Genomic DNA, 7,640 nt, shown 5'->3' with positions numbered 1-7,640 from the left:
GTACGTCGTTTGGAACGGCGCCTGAAGTCCTACTCCATGCCTTGATTTAGATTCACACCCACCCGACTCAATCCTGTTTCATGTCCTCACTGGATCTTCACACTCATAGTGGCTACCAGAGCTCTTTGCCTGAAGCCGTGGCAATTGTCTGTGCCCCAAATCATACACCGAAGTATGTTCACTTTCATCACTCATGAAGTCATCAACTGATGCCCACAACACCAATAGTTTTGGCATCTTCCGCCTTACTGATCCTCCTGGGCTCGGTATTGTACGCTCATGTGCCCAGAAATCATCTTTTCACCCTCATTCTGATTCACAACCTATATATACGGTGAAATATCTAATTTAGGTTTCTTTCAACCCTGCTGACCCCATTGCAGGACGCCGATAGTGACCATGTCCAAATGATTGAGGAAGCTGATTTAGAAATAATTGATATCCGTTAACAGCGTTTCTCTTCGACCCACTGTATTCAAATTCTGATTCGCATAGTGTATCATCCCCCGTTCAAATAATCTCCATTCGATGTAGCACTGTACAGAGTAACACATCCTTTAAACCTCACCTTAAAGAAATTCATTCCTGCCTGGGGCACGGCCATCTTGTGTGTTTCTTCATTCGTACATTGTTTTTACTGTGAATGCGTACCCTGCATAACTTGTTCAAAGCTAGAGTCAAATGGGACTCCGGGTAGCCGGCACACCTCAACCTGTTGGAGCAGCTTACCAATTAAGCCCTTTTACGCAAAGACAGAGTAGCCAAAAAATCTCGAGTCGAAGAGTAAAGTTATCTGAAATTATCCCTGAGACGTAATCTATAAGCGGTGAATGGAGCAAGAGTAGGATGGATTTTTTTTGGCACCGCGCTGCAAATCCAATGGAGTTGTGGATTCGCCTCGCACCAACGTGCGCATGCAGCTATACTTTGCCCCGTCTGATGGAATCGTAGGATTTGGCTGCATACTGTTAGCAGGAAGTGGAGGTAACATCAACGTTAGACCAGGTTACTGTCGACATGGGATAAGTGGGATAATCTGAGTTCAGCAGCTCAGCATAAGTCGGTCATCCCTGAGTTACGGGACTTTCAACGGTGCAAGCAAGTGGGTTTCCCGCTCCGACTTTGTTCGAAGTGAGTGTGGTGGCGTACAGTGTGGTGTGCGAGAGTATTGGCCCCTGATTGCCCGACCGCCTCATTGTCACGTAGTGCAGCTATCCCGCCGTAACGGATCGTCATTGCAAGATAGGGTGTTCTTGTGGTCGCGTTGTGCGATAAGGAAGGGGGAAGAGTTTCGGGGTACGCCGACCACATGGAATCGGCCATTGCCGAGCTATGCAGTTCCTCGGAAATTGTATTACTATTTTACAACCCTCACCACCTCTTCTCCACTCAGCTTAGGACCGCATGAGCACTTCTAAGCTCTCAGCGACAAGCGTGCGAAGCTCTATCAAGAGCCTTCTTGATACTGCAAATGACCCCGAGAAGCGTCGAAAATTCCTCCAGACCGTTGAACTCCAGATTGGTCTCAAGAACTATGACCCCCAGCGTGACAAGCGTTTCTCTGGGACAGTGAAGTAAGCCAGAGTAATTCCTTGATGAATGGTAGCTTATAATTTGGAAAGGCTTCCTAACATCCCTCGTCCTCGCATCTCCCTTTGTATTCTGGCAGATGCCCACGACGTTGATCGTGCGAAGCAAATTGAGCTCGAGTATATGACAGCAGAGGATTTGAAGAAGTGAGGAATGGCCTTAACTGGCGGCTCTCATCATCTGATGCCTTTCAGGCTTAACAAGAACAAGAAGTTGGTCAAGAAGCTTGCCAAGAAGTATGATGCTTTCTTGTCCTCGGAAAGTTTGATCAAGCAAATTCCTCGACTTCTTGGTCCTGGTCTCTCTAAGGGTAAGCGATGTCCTTAAGACTTTCGCTAGTTTCGTTCTTTATCCTATCGTCCTTTCTAGCTGGTAAATTCCCCACCCCAATTTCGCCTGGTGAAGACCTTGCGAATAAGGTGGTTGAAGTCAAGTCGACTATCAAGTTCCAGTTGAAGAAGGTCCTCTGTCTGGGTGTGGCCGTTGGGCACGTTGAAATGACGGAAGATCAAATTCTCGCCAACGTCATGCTTAGTACGTTCGTCGTCGCCCTGCGTCTTCACTCCAACTAACCCCCTACCCAAGGCGTTAACTTCTTGGTTTCGCTGCTCAAGAAGCACTGGCAAAACGTCAAGTCTCTGCATCTCAAAACCACTATGAGCAAGCCCCTGCGGCTTTATTGATTACTTCATGCTGGCGATCTGGGATATCGCTCTGCGTTGTGGAGTGGGGGATGGGCTGCAATGCACAACATGAAGCTTCGCACGCTTATACCAACGATTTCATTTTTTGTCATCGATTGGGAGCTGATGTGGTCCTTTCTTGCATGTAAACGTACGCATTGACGATTTCAAGCTGATATGATCGTATTGTCTATTATGTTTTCGATAAGTTCTTGCGAGGTTGTGGTTGTTTCCAAAGTGTGAATAGACCCACCGAGCTCCAGGGCGAGACACCGGTACATATGTTCGTGGCGGCTGTATATTGGGGATAAATACCCGCAGACCAAACTCCAAGGTGCGCATTCTTGATGCAGCGTGAAAATATGCTCCTAGGTTCACAGGTCTCTGAGCAACGATTATTGGGTTACCACAGCATGACGTGTCAATATCAAGTCAATGTTGACACAGATTATGAAATTCGCAAATGACGCCGTTAAAGATCTAGACACGAAGCACTCCGGGAAGGAGACTCTGCACGTTTTTCGGTACCGCCATATTGGAAGGGATGACATACGCCCATATAAGAATCAGTCAGCAAGCGGGGCCAAATTCTTTACTTATCTGATCTTCAATGCCGATGAGGCACCAATGATTCAGAATGTGAAAGCCTGGCCTGTCCCAGTTTGGATCAGACAAGCCTATCTAAATATAATTGAGTGGGTAGCGTTCAAAGAGCTGAACGACGGGGCAGAAATGTGGGCAGGAAAACATCAAGAAACAGCTGGCGAGCGATATCAGTGTTTACCTGTCTGGGGTGGTGCGATGATTGATGGGAGTCCATGCAAGTTCCGGCAACGCATTGACCTTCACGCCTCCTCCGATAACGTTGACGGCCTGTGTTGTGCGCAACAAAAGTCGGCTCAAATCACCCAACTCTGAGGCAAAAATAAGCTCTTGAGAGCTACATCGCTGTGGAGACTCTCTCGAGTGCCTTCCTTCAATAGGCGAATGCTCCGTCTGGCATTGAAAGAGCGCGTACACAGGGAAAGTCCGAGTTAAATGTGCTGGTTCGGGATTTTCTTCCGGGTGAACAACAGCTAAAGCCAGCAAGCCAATGCTTGAATGGCCGTCAGGGCTAGCAACAGAAACTCTCACGTCGATATAGCCCTTCTCAGTGCAGCAGCTTCAATGCCGAACGCTTCAAACTGTATGGCTATGGGAAATCGGGGGGGAAGTTTGAACGTCCTTAACTTCAACCAAGCAGAGCTGCCTACCTCCCTCATCTACAATCATCGCGAAATAATGTTCCCCATACGTGGAGAGAAAGTAGCTGGCGATGTGCCGCGCACCCTCAGGCTGTGGATGTTCTGTTGCCAAATCGTCCAGTGACGTTCTTGAATCTATACGTACGTAATTTCCTTGTCGATCCCAGAAGCAAGGAGGATTGTCCGAGTAGGCTCTTATCCATGCTTGAGCAAAATCTCCAAATAATCCTGGAAGGATGATCAGCACCGAGAAAATATAGAAGATACCATAAGTACAGGACCCCAACCAGCGCCTTTTTGTTGTCGCAACTCCCTCGTCCCCATAGGAAATCCTCTGAATTACGGATGTAGTTCATTGGTGAAACGTGGATAAGGTTTGATAAACCAGTTCGCGCCATCGAAATCACCAGAAAAGGGCTGATGAGTCCATTGAGCGACAGTCTCTTCTTCCACTGGAACTACATGTGGAGGACAATTTCCTGAGCGATTGAATCAGCCCAGCAATTCGATTGAGCAAATTCTGGTGCGCCAAAAAAGAAGGACGCATCGGAACCTTTCCCAACAATGAACAAGGCCTATGCATTAACTTTGGCAACGTTCTAGGCGGCCGTATCTATGTCGCGGTCAGATGAAGCAAAACTCAAAGCCGCCCCACCAAGAACCATTCCCGACGTCTCCGATACCACCGTACGTCACGGTTCTAGCGAAATGTGGGTTGACTCTGGTCCGTAGTGAATAGATAGACGTTATCCACTCACTCAATTCGAACGGCTCCTCCGAGCCATTCCACGAGCTGCGACGTGAAAACATCGGTGGCGTACTCGTTCTCCACATCAGCAAGAAGCTCTTTGTGAATTTTGGGCGACAAGGCCGGGGTTTGAGGGCAAATTGAAGAAGTGTGGGGCAGGCGAATGCGAGGGCTATTGGACACTGGAGGGCCAAGACCGAAGCCAAAAGAGCAATCATGTTCCAATTAGGGCGTCTATTGGTGAATGTCGCCTGGACTGAGTCGGAAGAAGAAACTCTTGCTTGCCCCATCGTTAAAAAAGGGCGAGCAGCACGCCAACGCCGAGATGAGCTGATGAAAACAGATGGGCCACCGGCGAGAGGCGGTCCCCAATTCCTCAAGGGGAAATGGTGTAAGTGCGGGATATGATCGAGAGGAAGCCCTTCAAGGTCAGAGCGAATTCAAAGTGCCACCATCACGCTGCGAAGCAGCTGCCTCACATGAGTACAAAGTGTTGGCATCGATCGCAAGGTGTTACTCGGCGATTGGGAGGAAGCACATCGACAGAGCGAATTCAACTGGACCACAATCGGACGGGCGAAGCAGCCATTTCATGCCTGCTGACCCAAAACATGTGGCTTATCAATGGCAACTCACAATATGCAACAGGGCCGGAAACTTACATGTGTGCTTCAGTTAAGTTGTCTGCATTGAAGTTTCCCCTCAACCCTTTGTTGCGCTGTGCATCCTAGTGAGTTCATCTCACCTGTGCTTACTCCTTGCGGAGTCTTACTGCGGCACTTGTGCTGCCTCAGTTCTGCTTCTAGCGTTTGTTCCTCTATTTGTTGCGTCCGCCCACCCCCTCCGCTTTTCACCACCCCGATACTTTGTATCCGTATCTGTGTTTCTCGATTTCCTTTTGGCATCGTTGTATCTCTTTGTATATTACCAAAACGGGTCGCACGATGCCCGCGCGCGTCAATCCATAGGCCGGGACCAGCTCGGGTTCCGGCCGTTTACACTAAGTGCTTATACCGTCTGATTAGATAGTATATTATGTAGATAGAGTCCCGTTCTGCTTTGGCCTGGTTCCGAAATTCATTCCCCCTGAGAGTCCCTCGCAATCAGCAAGTTGTAAAACTAGTGTATGCCGTGCCACTGCCATTCGTAGGACTGCCATTCGCACCTTGACGAAATTCGCTTCTTTACCCTGAATGCCGATGAGGCAGATCTTTGAAGGCATCATTGCAAATTTCATAACTTGTGTCAACCTTGTCACCCCGCATTTGGCACAACCTCAGATACGCAATGGTAATTACATATCTGTTACTCGGAGAACTTTAGATCTCTACACTGGCGTGGGAGGCCACTGGGCTGCTTTTGTTAGGGGTTTCCCTGAAACCCAACGCCCAAGCCTCCAGCAACTTTGCCGCATGGGTAGTGAATTTATGGGTATAGGGATCGAATGTGGGTTATATCGATCAAAAACATAACTGTTGCAGTTCCCCGGAGGGCGTAATTTAATGTTTGACCCTGTCCATGCCAGAGTATAGGGGGTTGGTTGAGGTTGGTAAGGATGTCGTCGACCAAGTAAGGACTTACCAGTCCCGATGGAGCAAACGCGAAGGCAGCGCTGAGGGAGCGGGGAGAAATAGAGAAATAGAGAAATATATTCGGCCAACGGGACAACACACGTGAAAAATCACGTGAAGACAAATACTTAAACGCGAGGACTAGTGAACACCCGCAAGGTCCCATCAACGCTGCAAAAACGCAGGACCATGCGGCACCATTCAGCGCTAGATATCATCGTGATTAGTCGTGTGAAATAAGAATATTAAACAGAGGCTGGGTCCTGCCTAGAACAGGAATGAGCACAAGACAAGGTCACGTTTCGGGCTACTTACGCGAAAAACTTCGGCTTTGCGAGGCATTACAGTAAACGCCGTTGGCGCCGATCTTGAAGATCTCTTCAAATCTACTTGAGCTTTCGGTACCACTAACTAATCACTCAGGGCATACCACAATGAACACTCCTGAATGCGACTACGTGTTTAAGGTCGTGTTGATTGGCGATGTGGCCGTCGGGAAGTCTTGTCTACTGCTCCGCTTTGTAGATGCCACCTACACCGAGTATTCCCGTGCTACCATTGGTGCCGACTTTAAGACTCGCATCCTAAAACTGGAAGGGAAAACTGTCAAGCTGCAAATTGTGGGTTTGTCCAGCAAGTGCTGTTGCCTGATGTGGAACTAACCTGAACGTCTTTCTCCAGTGGGACACATCAGGTCCGTTTTTATGAAATTAGGTTGCAGCGATGATAATCGTTTTGAAACGATTGTACATAGCTCGAGAGCGCGACCGACCAATGTATCCCTTATTTTGCCGCGGTGCACATGGGATCATTCTCGTGTACAATGTGACGTGCAATGGTATGTGGCGTCCATCCCTCCCTCACTTGTTATACTGATTCTTGTGGGCACCATAACTGCACAGACTCATTCAAAAACCTCAGGCGGTGGCTTCAGGAACTTGACCGGTATGTGTCTGAAGGAGTGAACAAGGTCTTGGTTGGAACTAGGTCAGATTTGACGAGCAAGAAGGTTGTGGAATACACCGTCGCCAAGGTACTTGCGTATCCTCTACCCAGGCATCCTGATACCTCCCTTTATGTGCAATTCCTCCAGGGATTCGCCGATCAATTGGCTATTCCCTTCCTCGAAACTTCGGCAAAAAATGGCACTAATGTGGAACAGGTTTTCTTGACCATGGCTAAGCAGATTAAAGACTGGTGAGTCCCTTTCTACTTATTACACCAGAGTAAAGGTGCTGATCGTTCAAACTCCCAGATTAGGGCGGACCCCCACATCAGCTGGCGATAGCTCAAAAGCCAGCGGGACCACACCTGGCCAATTAGTGGCTGGGCTGCGCCACTCCCTCCGCTCCTTCTTTTTTTCTCCTACTCAAGAGATGCCAGTTAGGCAAAATAGCCCTGTTCCGAATGGTGACAACGAATGCGACCATCTGTTCAAGGTCGTGTTGATTGGCGACGCGGCCGTTGGGAAGACAAGTCTACTGCTCCGCTTTGTGGATGGAACTTATGCCGAGAGTTTCGTCGGTACCATTGGTGCCAATTTTAAGATTCGTACCATAAAACTGGAAGGGAAGACCGTCAAGCTGCAGATTGTGAGTTCATCTTCTGTAAACAGCAAATGGTGTTGGTGGCGTACCCTCAAGTGATATGGGACTAACCTGAACTTCTTTCTCCAGTGGGACATAGCAGGTCGGTTATTATGGAATTAGTTGCAGCGATAATAATCATCTCGAAACGATCGTGCACAGCCCAAGAGCGCTTCCGACCAGTGGCTTACTCGATTTGCCGCAGTGCAGATGGGATT

The sequence above is a fragment of the Cantharellus anzutake genome, assembly GCF_015039405.1.
Source record: "Cantharellus anzutake strain C23 chromosome Unknown EI90scaffold_401, whole genome shotgun sequence".
Classification (NCBI taxonomy): Eukaryota; Fungi; Basidiomycota; class Agaricomycetes; order Cantharellales; family Hydnaceae; genus Cantharellus; species Cantharellus anzutake.
Note: the sequence above shows the minus strand (reverse complement) of the source record.